General features: G+C 36.8%; 1 protein-coding gene and 1 long non-coding RNA gene across 10 annotated transcripts in view; both read left to right on the top strand.

The window, feature by feature from the left end:
- Positions 1-18,467, top strand: part of cadps2 (Ca++-dependent secretion activator 2) — a 189,862-nt gene that overhangs the window by 47,775 nt on the left and 123,620 nt on the right. The window lies entirely within an intron of this gene.
- On the top strand, positions 7,239-9,190 carry LOC125799021 (uncharacterized). The gene is made up of 2 exons (XR_007437828.1): positions 7,239-7,661; positions 8,172-9,190. It is a non-coding gene; the product is annotated as an uncharacterized LOC125799021 (long non-coding RNA).

Here is an 18,467-nt window from a genome sequence, read left to right as displayed (position 1 = left end):
TCATAAGGGACCTCTTATGATCTTTTTATGCAAAATGGCAGAGTGGCAGACTGGCCGAGCCAGCACTCAGGCTTAGAGGACAGCTAAGACCAACCTTTACATCCACTTCAATCAATTTTATTTCAGGTCTTTCACAAGAATGATCCTTCTATGCAATTCCTTAAAATACGCTTTGTAGAGCTTTTGTTTTTAGCGACTTTTTATCACTTGAAGAACCTTTGGCAGCATCTTTTTAAGACTTTTTGGATCTAGATATGCCAAAGGCCATGCTGGATAAAGTAATCAAACCTTGTTCTTGAGTTAAGTAGAGATACCCAAGGGGAAATATTACTGCAGTAAAAGTAAGTCCTTCTATTAGACCTTAACTTGAGTAATAGTACAAAAGTATGTGTTTTCAAGTGTACCAAACGTAAAACAAGTGATTATGGCTCCAATGTTCTATTAAAATGTTCTCTAACAAGACCACAACACATTTTAGGTGAAAAGAATTTGCTGTCACTCTCGGTTCACCGAGCTGTAATAGAATATTATTAATTATTTATTATTAATTAATTATTCTGTTAAAATGATTATAAGCACAAAACACTGAATCACTGAAGAAACAAGGGGCTCTACATGGCTTTTATTTAACAAGAAAAGTTTAGGTTGTGTTTCTTTCATATTGGTATGTTGAAGTTGTTAAATTTTTCAGTTTTTAGCACACGCAAGCCAAAAGTACTGACAGATTGAAATATAATGGATTTAAAGAAAGAAAAAAACTTTAAGTAAAGATGAATGGAATAAAAATACCTAGTATAGTAATTAATAACATTTTCTTTTTGGGGGGTACAAACAGGCTAAATGAGCAACATTGGAAGAATAAAACTTTTTACCAACTGTTAAACATGGAGACATCTTAAACATCTTTTTTTAAGGGGGTTGTCTGGAGGTCGCTTACACAGGAAACGTTTATTACTCTGTTTATTAGCAAACTCAGTGTTACAAATGTGATGGTCAGGAGCCTAAAGCTAAGCTGTGTTTCTTAAAGGCAACTTTCTACATAAACTATAAAGGTATATGAAATATAGACAATTGAAACTGATCTGTTGTTAAAGAACACTGTTTGGTTTGGATTTTTGGATTTTTGTACAAACCAAAATAGCAGGTGTAAAAGGTGCCATGAACCACATACATTCTACAAGCCAGTCAGAGTTGAGTATAGTGAGATAAGACCAGGATGTATTAAAGTTCTTTAGTTCACTCAGTAAACTGCATTGTGGAACCAAAACTAAAAAGACCAAATGTTCTCAATGTAACAAAAGAGTTAGCTCTTGTTAAACATTGGTCTAAAAAAACATGCAGAGTTCTTTCTGTTAAGAGTATCTTAATTAAGGCATCTGTTTTTTTTAGTGCCTTTGGGAGAGGGTGTCCAGTAAAAGTGGCATACAGAAGTGAGCTGTTAACTATAACAGCCGATCAGCCGCTACGCTAATAAATTTGCTCAGACAACAGTGTATTGAGACAGCATGTTAATGATGTAAGGTGCCCAACTGCTTCCAGAAAGCGTATCTCCGAAATGTCAATCTTCTTCAGCTCTCGTATAGATGTGCTCTTTTCATCCTGTGTCTTAAATGTCCATCTGGTTATTAAATATGGATAAGATGTCTGATTTGTTCTCCTTTATCACAGCTTTCTTGAACCGTTGTGTATGTCTCACAAACGCAAAACACAAGGGAGCTTCTTGTTTAGATCCAAGCCATGTGCTACTCTCTTACTTAATACAAAATTAATGCTCAGCCACATCCATCTAAGCATATCTCACCATTTCTTTCTCTCACCTCTTTCTTTCTTTCTCTCTCTCTTTTTCTCTCTCTCTCTCTCTCTCTCTCTCTCTCTCTCTCTCTCTCTCTCTTTCACTCACTCACTCACTCACACACACACACACACACACACAAACACAAAACACTATTACATTTTTATGAGGACCGCCAGGTTACCAAGCAACCTGTTAGTTTAAGACCTAAGGACAGAGCCATGGTCTCTTCAGCAAGCGGCAGAGTTTGTGTTTAGCCCTTAAGAATCTTCATCTGTTTATTTCTCTCATTAAAATACCTGTTTATGACAGTGTGTCAAGATCAGGCATGGTGAATAATGTAATTTATCACAGTATAAAATAACATACTGTACATGTACATGTCTGTTATTGTTTTCTGACATGTTCATGCATATTATCAGTATTTATAATTACTTCATCAGCATTCATCATACTTCAGTATTTCATCAGCATTTTTAATTATTTATTATCAGTTATTTTGCATTTAATCTAAGGTGTGTGACTTTAGTGTGTGGTGTGTAATACGGTGGGCTCATAAACATAATGAGCTCTTGTGTGGTGTTGACTCTTTTTTAAAGGACCAATATGTAACTAATTTTCAGTAGTAAATGATAAAATGATCAGGATGTATCATCAGCTATTAAGGAAACATGTTAAGTGAAAGTACTGGCAGCTCTTGTCAGCTTCAGCAGGGCTTCAGCCCGTCTGTTCCTATTTTAAGTTTTCACTCCGAGTTTTGTGTTAGTTTTGTCCTCTGACTCCTCCTGCTGCTCGTTCCCCGACACTAACTCCACCCCCCGAGGTTGCCAGCACATACAGCGAGCCCAGCACAGCAAAGGAGCTAGCAGAGCTGGTTTCGTAAATACTCAGCTGCTACACAGCCTAAAAAGCCTCAGCATGTCTCAAAAAAGCTCAATGACCAAAGAAGGAATATAACAAGAGTGAATATTGGCAGTTAGTTTGAACGGTGGAGACTTAGAGCTCAAAAAGACTACAAGACAGACCCAGAGCTGCTACTTTTCTCCTGAACAGGTAAGCTAACAGGCTAGCTGATAGTCAGGTAATTTCGCGGAGCTGTAGCTTTAGCTCTCCCTTGTGTAACATACAGTCAATATAACGATAGATATGGGTTTTAGAAGAGTTTAGAATTGCTGTATTTGTCCACTCTCCTCTTGCTCGTACTCTAAGTTCTCTGTCTCTCCTACTAGTCTAAACTTTGTGTAGATTCAGCCTCATGAATTTGGCAACCCAAATAAGCTTTGTGGCTGGGGAGGGGTGGGCGGAGCAGACTACTCTCTGTGATGTTTTGAAATTGGACTGCTATAGCTATTTTACACGCTCGCTCTCAGTTCCTACAGAATGTACCTTTAACACTGTGATGGTTCATATGAGCTGCATAGCATAACATAGCTTTGTTTTTTTTAGAACTGTAACATTGTAATTACTTTGTTTAACTGTACTTATTCACAAGCCATACTGGATGATGTTAGTCTTCTCTGTATCCTCTTTGAGTTCTCTCAAAGCAGTGTGTGCTTAACTAGCTGAAAAGATTGTAGCTAGTGGGCTAAGCTAAGCTTTTATTGTAGCATGACCAAGCAACTGCTGGACTCCCAATATTTGTTTTTCTTACATTTCTAACACCTCAAATTCTACTTCTGATGTGTGTTCAGCTATAATCTAAGGTAGTCCAGTTTGTTTTTAAAGAAGAAGACATTAGTCAGATGAGATGGTAAAAACTGGATGGCTAGGGTCAGCTATTAGCCTAGAATTACCTATTTGTTTTAGCTTTGTTTTAGTTTTTCTAATAATCAATCATTTATTGGGAGGAAAACAGGGAAAAAAGCTCAATTTTGATATACAGGATTTTACTTAATAAACCAAACTGCCTTTACTAATACTGTAATGGTGTTAAGAACACAGAACCTACCATTAATAAAAATATTACGTTTATTATTAAAATATTATGTTTACATGAATAATTAACATAACTGTTACATTATAAAATTCCAAGCATCTTCAGAGTCAGAAAATGCCTTGAAATAGGCTTTAAATTTATTATTAAAAATGTTTAGATTGATTTTTTTTTTATTTACTCTGAATGTAACTGCTGCCGCATTTAAGGTGGAATGGAAAATTCGTGAAACGTGAGTGGGAAATAAATGTGCAAGAATTAGATATCTTATTAAATTACTCTAGCAGGCTCTAGGAACATTGAGCAAGAGAAAAAAATAACCTGTTGCCAACGTTAGCTTGACAAAAACTACAGCTTGTTTTGGAACTGCTTGTTTTGGGTAAGCCACCACATGTAAGGTAGAATTTTAGGTGGAAGTGAAAACTTGTGGGGGAAATGCTAAGGCTAAATTGTGAGGGAAAAAAAAAATAATTACCCTATTACAAACTTTCTGTGAATCTCCTTTACCCATGGCTCCAACATGCATCCAGCTTTACTGCCACGGCTTTGGTTGGCTTACTTTCCCACATTAGGAGAAAGCAAATGTACTTATGTGTATTATAATGTAGACCTAGCTAATCTATTATCAAATGAATTGCCAACTATTTTAATAATTAATTTAATCAATTTAGTCGATTAGTTGTTGCAGCGCTACTTTAAGCAGCATTAAATAAGATATAACAGACATAATGAGTCTATTGAATTGGATTTAATGTGTAAAATGTTGAATAAACCTAACTTGTACATACTTTTTGACATTTTTTTTTTTATTATTGTGTGTTTGCACACTGTTTACCCTTCCTGGTCAATTGGAATATTTAAAAACAATCATAAACATTTCTTAAAGTATCTTTAAATTGTATGGATTACGCCAGTATTAAGGTCATGGTAGTTGTTGAGTGTGTAGTTGTAGTTTAAATGGAACAGTTTTCCAAACAGTGAGAAAACTTTCAGACAGAAAGTTTTGCCTTGGCAGCTTATCGATTGCAATAGGTTGTGCTCTGAATTAAAGACGGAGGATTAGGCCCTGCAGAAATCTTCCCTTCTGTACTGATGTTATAGTTGGTTTTAGAACATACTAGAAAATGAAATGCTGCTGTAGCATCCATCTGTGTGGCATTCAGTTAGACTGAACAGAGGTTAAGGTCTGCCTCGGGACCCCTGGTGTAAAATTGTGTTTTTGAAAAATGATAAAATAAGCTGATCTTGAAAGCCCCACCGAAAATCACCAATATTTAGCGACTTTTATCATATTGCAGTAAATAAACATGACTGATAGGAGAAACATAAAAAACCTTTTAGAGAAAAGAGATAATATGCCCTCAAATTAACAGGAATTAACAAAACTACTAAGAATTTATTAAGGCTCTTGTAACCCAGGTCTTAAATGGGTCACAAAGACAGATAAATTAGATAACTGCAGAAAGTAAATAATGAATATATATATTTATTATAATTTTTTATTTATTCTGAAACAGTATAAATTAATTAATAGAAAAAGAAAAACTCCCAACAGTGTTTAAAATGAAAAGGAAATCGTTTTTATTTATTTTAGATAATAAATAAAAATATAGCCGCAAGCGGCAATCATCGGGTTCAAGCACCAACTTGCACAATGGTGCCTACTGGAGCATTGAATGGTGATGTGTAAGAAGGTCTAATATGATTGGAGATGCCCTGTCACATTTAGAAATTATCAAGTTTTTCACCTGTTATTAATGTTGAGCAGAGGCCTTTCAACCTGATCAGTGCTTAAATTCACATGTAAATCTAGTGAACTTTGTAGGATATTCATTAAGTGAGTTAGAACTAGTCAAAAGGTGTCTACATGTTATTGGTATTGATCAGGTGGCTTCAACCAGAATGTTCACAAAGTGGTATTCAGATTGACCTTTGAACCTTTGCAGAACAAGCTGAAATGTTTGACCAAACAAGTTTAAATTAACACAAAGGAGTGAATGTTCTGATATGACATGTAATTACGAAGTTATTATAAATCTAGTTCTGAATTAAATGGCGCTTCATCAAGCACCAACTAGCACAATGGTGCCTACTAGAGCATAGGATGGTGATGTGTAAGAAGGTCTAACACAATTGGAGACATTCTGTCACATTTAGAAATGATCAAAAGTCTTTCACCTGTTATTAATGTTGAGAAGAGGCACAAAGGAGTGAATGTTCTGATATGACATGTAATGTCAAGTTATTCTTAATCTAGTTCTGTATTAAATGGCGCTTCATCAGAGTGATATTGTACAGAGGTCTTTAACATTGTGAGATTACAGCAAATACTGCAGAGTTACAGCAATTTAGGTTAGAAATTCCAAGGACGCACAGATTGCTTGATGCCTGGAGAGTATTGTATGTGAAATTTTCACAAATGTTTTTAATGAACATTTACCTAGAGACTCTACAGTGTGCAGCAAGACTGAAATGGAGGTGATAGGCCAAATATCCAGAGAGTAGTTTCAATATAGCTATTTTCAAACAATTAGCAATTATGAATGAACAAAGCACTTTTTAAACATAGTTGTATTGAGAAATTTGTCAGAGCCACTGTACTAAATATGGCAAAAACAATTAGATGTCAAAATAGTACAGCATGATTGACATATACTCGTTTTTTTGGAACAGCGCCCCCCAGTGGGCGGATTGTTTCAGCACTTTGCAGGTCACTACAGTGTCTCCACCTGAACATAACTGCCAAATATCATCCAGATTGGGCAACATTCAGCCTGCCAAAATGTCTGCTGAATGCTGATTGGCTGATGGTGTTCAGCCATGTTGATTGATTAAGTTGCCCTTTGAACATCCTTTAGAGGCTGTATGATAGATTCTGCATGCAAAGTTTCAACTTGCTAGGTTGCACGGTTGCTGAGAAACAGTGCTCCAAATTTACCTCTTGAAGTGAATGGGGCATATATCCGGAAGGACTAATTTGCATATGGCGGCCATATTGTTTACATATTTCAACTTTTTCTTACTGAATATTGAAGCGCATGCTCTCACGAGTGTTTTGATACCAAACATGCCAGGATTGGTCAAAATTCCTAGGACTAGTTTGCAAAAGTAGGTTTTGCATATTATGCAAATTAGCACAAAATCTATATAGACGGAAGTGCATGGTCCAAATTGGAAAGTTGTTGGTATTGACCCAAGGAATCCATCAAAAAAAGAATTTTGAATGTAGGTCTTATGGTTTTTGAGTTATTGAGAAAATTGTGAAAAATGAATTTCCTTGTTTATAGCGCCACCACTTGACCAATCGGTGCCATTTTTGTTGTCCACCGAGATGCACTGATCCTACATCTACCTACCAAGTTTCATTTCTCTATGACTTACGGTTTAGGCTGCACAACTGTTTTTACAGGAGAAAAAGAATAATAATAATAATAATAATAATAAGAAGAAGAAAAATCTTAGCAAAAACAATAGGGTTCTACGCACCTTCGGTGCTTGAACCCTAATAAAACTTTTAGGCGCTAAACAGCAGCCAATCAGTTCTTCAGATGATCCAAGGTGCAAAACAGCAGCCAATCATAATAATCCTCTAAGAGACAGAGGCGGAGCCTGTTGGTTAGTGGACGTCAATCCCTGGCTGTTTTAACCCAGAAAGTTCTGCGGGAGAAGAGAGATAGGTCATGTAAGAAGTTCTCAGCTCAAAGTATTAAAAAAATACTATAAATTGCTAGAATTCAGTGCTGTAGATAGTGAGTAAATCACTACCAAGCTGACCGCTGTTAGATTTGAGGCTGCAGAATGGAGGAAGGGAGAGAGGCTCACTTATTCTGCCTCGTGAAACTTTGCCAGTTACACGCTCCGGTAATCTCCAGGTGGAGGTAGAACCTGGTGTCCATGTGCCCTGGGGTGGTGTGTGAAAACCCTGGATAGGATTCGGTGAGTTTAGAATATGTTTATAAATGTTTTCTGATCAGAATTGTCGAATAAATAGAGAAATAAAATAGCGCTAATTAGCCTAGCGCCTAACGCGGTTTGTTATGCTAAGCTAGCCCATTGAGTCTAGCATGTGCTAAGCTAATTTAGCCTACGCTAAGCTAATGTGTTGAATTGAGCCTATTATCTATGCTAAGATAATGCTAAGCTAATTTAGCCTTCGCTAAGCTAACGTATTGAATTTAGCTTATTAAGCCTATGCTAAGCTAACCCTCGTGTATATATTATAAGCCTGAGGCTATGCTAACGTTACTGGATAAGTTTTAGATGAGTTTATCCACTTAAATGTAATTTTATGGAAAGTTGGAGATTTATTAAGCTGTATTTTGGATATTTAAGCCCTGTTTGAATGTAATACTGTTAAAAGTAATGTTTTTTTGCTGAGTTCGGTTATGTAAGTGTACTTAAAGTTAAGAGTTATGTGAATACTCAGACACTGTTTTATGTAAACAGGCCAGTTTTTTTGTTGGGTGGAATGGATTGGATGATCTTCCCGAACACTCCTCGTGTCGTTCAGCTGCACATGGCCGGTGCAGTGCGCGGTGCTAGGATGGCGAGCCAAGCCCGAGGACCCAAGTGACTTCATTACACTTCATTCACATTTTCAAACACTTGATAGTGAACATTAAAGAAATTTGTGGACTTTGAAATTATTTGAGTAAAAAAGGACACTTTTAATTTGTTTATTTTTTTGAAAGAAAAGGGACACTTCTATTTCAATACAAAGACACTAAAAGGGTTAAACTTTTAATTGGTTTGATTACTGTTATTTAATTTAGATAATTTCTAAGTGGTTTTGATATTCATTCATTATTGTTTTTGCTACAGAGAATTGTTATTTTTTATTTTTGGTTGTTTGTTAAAGGGTGAACTATTGGTGTAAAATAACCTAGAGGTTTAATTGGATAACACTAATTATAACAATACTTGCCTTAAATTAATAATCCGTCAGACCTAGAAGGAAGAAATAATTAATTAGTTATAAAATACCTATAAATAGATTAAAATAATACTTACCTTAAACTGCATAAATACCTCTAAAATAAAGAACACCGGTGATTAGAGAAATAATAGTAATTAATATAATATTAAATATACAATACTGAAATACAAAGGGGAAACTTAGCATTTTCATTGTTGACCAAGGTTATTGAAGGTTGAATTTCTTTTGGAAAATGAGTAACTGTGAATTGTTTATTTATTTATTTACAGAATTTGTTTATTTTTGTTACAGTATTTTATTTAACTATTGCAATTGATTCTGACATTATAATACACTTTATTGTTGCACAAATTCTGGTCTCATTTCTTCCATGTGTATTGCTCCTAGAGCGAACCTAACTGGTCCTAGTTATCCTAATTATTTTATCAAGTAAAACTCATTGTAGTGGTTGTGTAATTGGGTCTATATATCTGTTGTGCTACACTCTACCCTGTTTTGTTCTTTGTAATAAATTAAAGATTTAATTTCAGAGTTGCCGTCATATCTGTCAGTTCATTACAAACCATCATATCCCTCCCTATAACAAAAGCTGTATAATACTTTTTTTGCAGCTGAAATTAGGCTTCTGAATCATCATTATTTACTACAGATTATATCAAAAAGGGCCCCAACAAAATAAGATATTTATCTTTAGAAGCAGTGCTGCATAATTAAACAATCTGCCAAGCAAATTACAATCTTACAAGCAAATTAAAAACAATATGTCGTACTAAAGATCGCTGTTTATTTTGCTATTGTGTATCACATGCACAACTGGCATTTTCAAGGTGGATTGTCTGTTCTGTCTGGGGTTAACGCTTATCAAATTTAAATTTAAAATTTATACATACTGGATTTAAAATGTATCAAATGATGTGACTAGAGATGGAGGGATCGATCGGTTATGCATTACTATCAGCCGATTTTCAGCCAAAACACGCGATCAGTGATTGGCCAATCGATTAGCCAATCTTAAAACAGAAAGCTGGGGCACAGCTTCAGCCACTTGCTTGTTAGCAGTGTCAGGGCTACAGGCTCAGCATGGCCAGTCTGCAGTTTTTTCTCTGCACTTTCTGCAGTATATATTTGTGTAAAACTTATAGATAAACATGATAAATGACAGCATATAATTCAGCCCATACAGTGAGTAGCAGAGCAAACAAAGCTCTCCAGCAGACTCTCAGCTGCAGTTTCACATTGTTTTTAATGTGGTTGATTGTTAAGAAATAATGCATGACAGTTCATGCAGTATTGGTGCCCAAGTAGACAAAATTGTAATTATAGAAATAATAATTAAAAAAAAAAAAGTTAAAAGTTAAATGAGTCTTAAACAATAATCTACCCATCTCTCCTTAAACAGTTTATGTGGATGAGTAAAGCCCTTATGTTTATTTACAGACAGTTTAAGTTTAGGTAAATTTACCAAATTTGCCTTTAATTGGTATCAGTGATCAGCGCCAACACTGATCAGTCCACTTCTAGATGTGACTGTTATATGTAGTGTCAGGTTTGATTTAAAGGCATAACATACATAAGACACATTAATACGTTTATAAATATGAGCATTATTTTGCTGCAAATCCTTAGCAACCAGTGACTGCCCGCAGTAGAGGTCTGCGCGGGACTGTTTTTTTAAACCCGCTCCCGCCCGCTCCCGCGTCTTTTTGTCCCGCTCCCGCCCGCTCCCGCAAAAAAATCACTTCTTTTAATCCCGCTCCCGCCCGCCACATACACATTCCCGCCGCTCCCGTCCCGCAGTCCTAATATGAATTGAATTAATTACATTTAGTGCTTCAAATTTACATATGTATTTATTAAAACAGCAATTCAGTTCGCAGTCCAAACACATGCCATCAGGTGCATCAAGAATCCTAGAAGTGGATTAGAAGTGGATCTATATTATATAAAATAATAAATGTAAAAATATATAAAATTAAATTCAATTAGTTTAATTAATATTTGTATTATTATTATTAATAATAATAATAATAATAACAATAATAATAACAATAACAATGTTATTGTTATTATTATTATTATTATTATTATTATTATTGTTATTATTATTATTATTATTATTATTATTATTTTGCACCAGTATAGTAAATGTCGTCCTTTAAATTACACACCCCCCTCCCCCCCCCCCTCCTCTGCACACGCCTGCTAGAGATGCTGAAAATGTGTGTGTGTGTGTCCATCCTCCGAGAGATTTTTCTTGTGTTTTTTTGTTGCTTGCATGGGAATCATAGCGTGATTATTATAATTTTCTTAACTATTTATCAATTTGCGGGAGCGGGACCACATGTTAATGTGGTCCCGCTCCCGCATGGCCTGTATTGATTAAATTACCGCTCCCGCCAATAACAATTCAGTTTTGTCCCGCGCCGCAACATATTCTGACGGGTCCCGCGGGTCCCGCGGGACTCCCGCGGGAGTGCAGACCTCTAGCCCGCAGTCTGGAAATGGACCTCACCAAATGCTGAGATGAGATGTTTTTATCATGTATTTGCTGCAGCCACCTGCCATTGCAGCTTGTTTGTGAATCTTTCTGCTTTCAGTTTGCCTTCAGTAAGTGAAAAGCTGCTCACTTGACTTAAGGTCAGGTGACTAAATATTAGATTTCTTTGCCTAGCTTTTGGGTTGCTTTCTCTGTATGTTGTGGATCATTATCTATCTGTACGGTGAAGTGTCATTCTATCAGTTTTGCAGCATTTGATTGAACCTGAGCAGCATGTATATCTCTATACACTTTAAAATACTTTCTGTTGCTCTATCAACAGTCACATAATTAAGAAATACCCCTGACCCAGTATTATGTGCCACCATACATGCCCATGCTATAATACACCATGTTTGACAGATAATATGCTATTGCTTTGTCTAATAACTGCTTAAGACAACTTGAACCTCTCTGTTCTTCTTCACACTCCAGTTAATCTTGGTTTCCTCAGTTCAGATATTTTCTGTCAGTTGATTGTCCTTAAATGTTATCAGTAGAATCCTGTTTCTTGAAGCAAGCCCTCCATAGTTACAGTAATGAAGCCGTCTCTTAAGTGTCAGCTTTAGGAATGATACATCAGCCTTCTTGAGAGTGCACTTGACCTGATGTTGTAAATGTACATAAATCTATGCTTCTGTGTTTGTCTTCTCTTGTTGTCTTCTGGACCTTTTAATGTAGCTGATTTTGACTATGCATTCTTTATTTAGTATTTATTGTTTTAGTTGGGAACTTTTTTGCTATCTCTGTAATAGTGTTACTTTGATTTTCAGCCTTGTGTTGACTTCATACGATGTGTTTGAAAGTCCACGCACAAGTCATATGCTGATCCTGATTGAGGTTATTTACAGGACCACACAGACAAAAATTGTCACTGTCCAAATACTGACTGACTAGTTTTTAATATATGTTTTACTATAATTTCCAAATAACATTAAATTGATCATAAGAGTAAAATATCTTCAGGGAAGAGTTCACGATCAGCACTGAATGACATGGGGTGAAAAAACAGGTTTCGCCACTGGGTGGTGGTGGGGGGATGGATATGGATGGATAAAGTTAAGAGAAGCTAAACTAAGTAAACAAAACTGTAATAAAAAAAGTCAAAGGAGCGCTGGATGTTAATCTACACAGATCCTGAAACTGTTTATTAGGGTGAGTAAAGCACTTCCGTTTATTTACAGTAAGCTTAGTTTACCAAATTTCAGCACTAAGGCTGGAGCATAAGCATTAGCGGCTAACAGCTAGCGACAGCGCTACATTAAGGAAGCCTTAGTGTTCTGGTAAGCCTGGGAGATATTAGCAGTTTGTCTGTTAGCCGTTGTCCCACATAGCTTGTTTAACACGGCAAATGCGCAGGCTACAGTCCAATATACTCACCTCTGAATGGTGAAAGAGCTAGAGCGGTTAGCGGGTAATGCTAATGCTGCTCCAGCAGTGCTAGCCGGGGTTAGCAGCAGGCTGATAATACTCACCTCTGAATGAGGAAATATGGGTTAGCGGCTAATGCTAACTGAAACTCCTGTATTATGCTGTACTTCAGCGGAGTGGCTTTTCTGCTCCTTACAACCTGACTAGTGAAATTTATACATAAGGCATACTAGATTTTAAGTGCACCTTATAGAGTGAAAAATGTGGTAAACCTTAAAGTAAAGCACAAAGCATGGTCCATATAGTTAAAACTATAGATTATGTAAACACAGAAGTAAGCTTCTACCAGGCTCTTGTCCTGTAGACAGAACGTGTGTTAATATATTCTGCTGGCTGGAATGCTAATGATTGGTTGGATTGATGTTAAAGGCAAATGTTTGACTAGGCTAAGTAACAAGGTCACCTGAGCTACCACCTCTTACAAAACAGGGGCTGCATCCAGAAACTTGTGCTATTCTTCCTGTCCTCCTCCCTTCCTACTGCTTCTCTCCTACCCTGGAATAAGGTCAAGGAATGGAGGAGAGGAGTAGAGAGAAGGAGCAGTAATTGTGGAAATGGGACGGCTGATCCCTTTTAATGGAATTTGACAATATTGTAAGATATTCATTAAATGGTCATTAAATGTATTATTGTCATAGTTGAGACCGAAAGAGTTGGGGAAAGTGAAAAACTTCAGCTGTGCCCAAGAAAGTAGAAGTGCAGCAGAAATCTGCTGTGTGGCTGAAACCTCTTGTACATTTTTTTTCTTTACAAATCTGTCAATTGTTCCTTGCTGAGAATAGCTCTATTGTGTGTAGATAAGGGAGCTGCCATTTTCATCCTTCCACAAGTATTTAACATGTCATTGTTTTCACAGTGTGCCGTCAATGAGTCTGTATAAGCTGTGTCACTGTGACACGCAGACAGGATTCTCATGTGCAGCAGCATCCAGTCTGTCTGTGTGAACTAAACCACCCTGGTTATATGCTGCACTTTGTAGTATGCTTTTTGTCAGGTTACATCAAAGGCCAAGTATGCTCTCCTCTGAAAGTAAATATCAGCCTTTAATGTGGAGCAAAGGCAAATGCATTGGCCTTATTATTCCACTCCTTTCAGAGATGAATGTAAGCAAGCTACTGAAATGCTTTGGACTGGCAAAAGTCAGACCTAATCTAAAACCCTCTGTAAAAGATCTGTAATTCAGCATGCTGTCTGAAATGACGAGGCATAAAATAAATCAAAAGCTGACTTCACCTCTGGAAAAAGAAAACATTTTTCCGAGCTGAAAAGGTCAGTTAATTTCTCCATGTGCTTATCATTAGCTTTAGCTCTCTTTTGTGTCTGTTTTATACTTCCTCGCCTCACAAATCTAAAGAACCTGACCAGTGTGAATAGTACAGTAATGATCATGCACCGCCTCAGCCAAATTGGTCCTTTAGTGCTGAAGCATTGTGAGGGAAAAATAGTCAATCATGCCCACTTAGGAGTGGTGCAGAGCTCCCGCAGGTTAAGGATGCTAAATTCTTCTGTGGTGTTTATGGAAATGCTTTGAGCCGGGCTTGGTAAACAAAGCCGAGGCAGGAAATGAATGGTACGAGGTCAGAGGCAGTGGAATTGATGCAGGGTCTTTATTAAGTGCTAAAGTAGCGTGCGGACTGGGGCTATGTATCCACAAAAACTTGGCAATATGATTGAGTCATAATACAGAGGGGATACGATTCAATATATTGCAAATCATTACAATACTTTAAAACTGTCATAGTATACCGCAATTATATTTATAAAATTATATCATTATATATTGTACATTAATAACAATTGGATCTAATGAAAGAATACAGCACTGCAATCTAATAAGCAGGGTTTCAAAACACTACTAATGCATTTTGTCTGCATCTCAAAAAATAATTATAAAATGTGTATGTTGTGAAAAATGTCTTTAAATATCGTAATACAATAGAATTATTATACCACCCACCCCTAATGTTAACTGTGTAATGTTTATATTGGTGTGAAAGGCGATTAAATAAAGATCTTAAGATTACTTTAAGCTCCTCTAAGGTATTTCAGGACTTGGCTGTTGGTTTTTCTGTGGAGCTCTACCTCACATTAGCTCGTTCTCATTCCAGCAGATTTGTTACGTCACATGTCCACAGTTTGCAGCATGAAGAGCTCCCTCTCTTACTGTAAGAATGTATTTCAGTTTAAGTTTGCTGTTATTCAAGGCATCATCACAACTCTTATTATACACTGCCTGGCCCAAAAAAAAAGTTGCCACCAAAAAAAAAAGGTCACACACTCTAATATTTGGTTGGACCGCCTTTAGCTTTGATTACAGCACGGTTTCACTGTGGGATTGTTTCCATAAGCTTCTGCAATGTGGCAAGATTTATTTCAATCCAGTGTAATTTTTCACCAAGATCTTGCAGCATTGATGATGGTAGAATCTGACCACTACACAAAGCCTTCTCCATCCAGCACATCCCAAAGATTCTCAATGAGGTTGAGAACCGGACTCTGTGGTGAACAATCCATGTGTGAATCAGTCTTTCACAATTCCAGCCCCATGAATCCTGACATTGTCATCTTGGAATATGCGCGTGTCATCAGGAAAAAATAAATCTATTGATGGAATAATCTGGTCTATATTCAGTATATTCAGGTAGTCAGCTGACCTCATTATTCCAGCACATACTGTTGCTGAACCAAGACTTGAACAACTGCAGCATCAAACCCCACATTTACTTAGTTAAATTCAAACTATAACAATATGGTTAATAGGACAGCCATAAAGTTTATGAATTGCATGTTTGTGTTATGAAAATAGACCTGTCTTGCTTTTTTTAAAATTCAGACTCTGTGTGTGTGAGCTGATGTAAGTTTAGTAATGTGTAGAAATAATACATAAATTCACTGTTTTCTCACCTGTCAGTGTGATTCTGTCAGCAGGTTGTTTTCTGTGAAAAAATGTCACACTTTCCAAATTAAAATGCCCTTGTATTTCATTCTCTCCCCTTCTCTCTCTCTGTTCTCTCATTCCACTCTATTCCCTCTGTCTTCACTTCTGTCTCTCTTTTTCCTAATCACTCATTAACTCCTCTGATTCTTTCTTTTTCTCTTTCTTGTTTACTCCTCTTGTTTACTTTTTTCTTTCTCGCTTGTTCAGTCTTTATTGTTCTCTCTCACCTTCTTAGTCTTAATCTTTACCCCCCATTGCAAGTTCACTCTCTTGTTTTTTCTTTCTCCCTCCTTCTTTCTCTATTTTGTTTTCACTAGTCAGTCAATATTATCTTCTTTCACTTTTGTCCTATAATAAAAAAAAATAAAGTAATTAAATATTGACGGATATATAATTACTTTTTAGTAATAATGATTAAAATAATCCCCCACTCTTTTTTCTTTTCCTTTCTCCCTCGCTGTCTCTCTCTACCTCTAGCTTATCACTCTTTCTCTCTCTCTCTCTCTCTCTCTCTCTCTTGCTCTCCTTCTCTCTTTCTTGTGTGTATGTATCTCATTTTCTCACCCCTTCTTGTTTACTACTCTGCTTATCTTTCTTTCTGTTTTTCTTGTTCGCATTTCTTTTCTTTTTTTTCTCTTGCTCTCCCATCCAAGTTTATAAATAGAATAAAAAAAAGTGTTTACACTGAATTACAGTATATTTTGAACAGTATGTTCATGTACTGTAACACAGTGTAAGAACCCACAGTTGGGTTATGAGACCCGGCTCAGTTAAAGTGCACAGTCTCCACTGTGGTTAATAAGTGCCTCAGTTCTGAGGCAAACTGTTAGCATATCTGGGTGCGTTGACTTTTTTATGATCCTGGATCTTCTAATCTTCAGCTAAAGGAAAGAGGAAGGAAAAGGTGATGTTTCAGGGCGAGTCGGGTTGACTGTGGTCTTTTCTGTGAGCTTCTTTCCCCTGCTGTTGTTTATGTTCTGAAGCTCTGCAGACTGCATCCTCTCCTCTGTCCTCATTATGCAGTTTTGGATCATTCTTGTGAGGCAGAGGAGCTGAGCCAGATGGTTAAACATGAAATAAGGATGGATGAATTCCATGAATCCTCAGTATCCTGAATAAAAATGGCTTACACAGCCCAGCCCTGGGTCACTATATAATAAAACACACACACACACACACAGTTAAAATGACCCAGCATTGCTTGTTCTATGCTGTATGAAGTTCCCCAAACAAATGGTCACTCTGACCCAGCGTAATTCTTTTTCTTTTTGTGTGTGAACTTTCTTTTTCTTTGCTTTTTTAATTGTGTTTGGCTTTTGTGTTACTCTAACAAAAACACTTTAAACTGAAATATGTGAATAGACCAAAAAAGGATACTGAAAAAAGACTAGACGTTATATTGCATAGTTTCCTGTAATGTAAGGATTTGTTAAGCAGTGGCGGCAGGACCACACCTCTCCTGCACTTATCGCACTGCTGGTGAAAAGTAGCAAATTTTATGAAACCTGAAATTATTGTTTTTAAGAGATATCCAAATGTTTATTTTTCTTTGGTTTCAGACCAAAAAAATATTTTGGTGCATCTCTACTGTTCATTTAAAATCTAATCTCTATTTGTATGCTTATCCTCAGCTTGCCACAGGTAGCTTCAACCTGAAACAGGGTGTCCATATAAAATAATCTTTTGCAGGATCTCAACCAAATAAGTGATGGACAGTTTGCATGCAGGTTAGATAAGTAAGTAAGTCAGATGGTAGGCTACATTTAGCCAGCTATACAAAAATGATGTTGCCTCTGGGGATGACTTGGGAATGCTCACACTTGTATAAGTTGTGAGGTGTTATCTTGTGAGTAAGACTAAACACTGGCCAGCGTGATAAAGGCAAGGCTGTATGAATTATTTGAGTTTGAGTGAGGTCTGATAGTGGGTGTCAGATGGTTGGGATGTTCCGTTTCTTAAGCTGTACTGGCATTTAACATTTCTGGATCCACAGTGTCACGTGTGAACTGGGAATACATCATAGAAGACATTACCACTCACAGTGGACAGCACAGTGGATGGTCATGATCATGACTATAGGTGTCTGACTAGAATTGTCCTAGCATACAGACAAGCAACAGACAACAGGTTTTTGACAATGCAGTAAATCTATATCTATTAGAGTTAGAATGACATTTATTTTGAATAAAGTGCCTTGATTTTAATAATGCATTAAATAAACCAAATTTGTATGTGTCTGTTTTGTTTGTCTGCCTTAACTGCAAGAAAAGAACATTTTCTCACTGTCTAACTGTTTTGTCGTGTGAAACTGTTCAGGTGTGGGCTGGAGGCTCGCTGCAGAGATTTCTATTCAAATGTAATCGCTGTGCCAGGAAAGCCAAGGTGCCTGCAGCACTTCTAGTTAAACCTGATAAGGGGAAAATGGCTAGAATGAATGGTTGGGAGAGTGGAAGAAAACGGCAATATAAAAGCAGTGTTCCCAAGCGTTTTCTTTTTTTTTTAAGCTGTCAGATAGAGTGCAGTAGTGTTCAGTTCATGTGGCTTGTTTGTGCTCAGACTAAATTTTAATGTATGTAAGCTATATCTTAAACTAAAAGTAAATGTGTTTAATTCCAGGCATGTGTGAGCAGCCACCCTGAGGCGCTTGTAGTTTATGTTGCATCGGAAGCAATCGGTCTGGATGTCAGAAGAGAAGGAAAGAAAGGAGTAAAGATTTAACGTTTTAATGTTTCATTCAGCTCCATTCTGAAAAGCAGGCATGTTTTATTCATGAGCAGCCATATAACTGATCGAGACTGTGTTGGCCATCATTATCTGAAGGATGCTTAGACGCGAGCCCTGTTCTGAAGGTTACCAGTATAGAAGCACAGCAAACCCTCAAGTGTAGCTTACCATCAAACA

Source organism: Astyanax mexicanus, chromosome 2, assembly GCF_023375975.1.
Source record: "Astyanax mexicanus isolate ESR-SI-001 chromosome 2, AstMex3_surface, whole genome shotgun sequence".
Classification (NCBI taxonomy): domain Eukaryota; kingdom Metazoa; phylum Chordata; class Actinopteri; order Characiformes; family Acestrorhamphidae; genus Astyanax; species Astyanax mexicanus.
The sequence above is the reverse complement of the archived record's forward strand: the minus strand, read 5'-3'. Positions and strand labels throughout refer to the sequence as shown.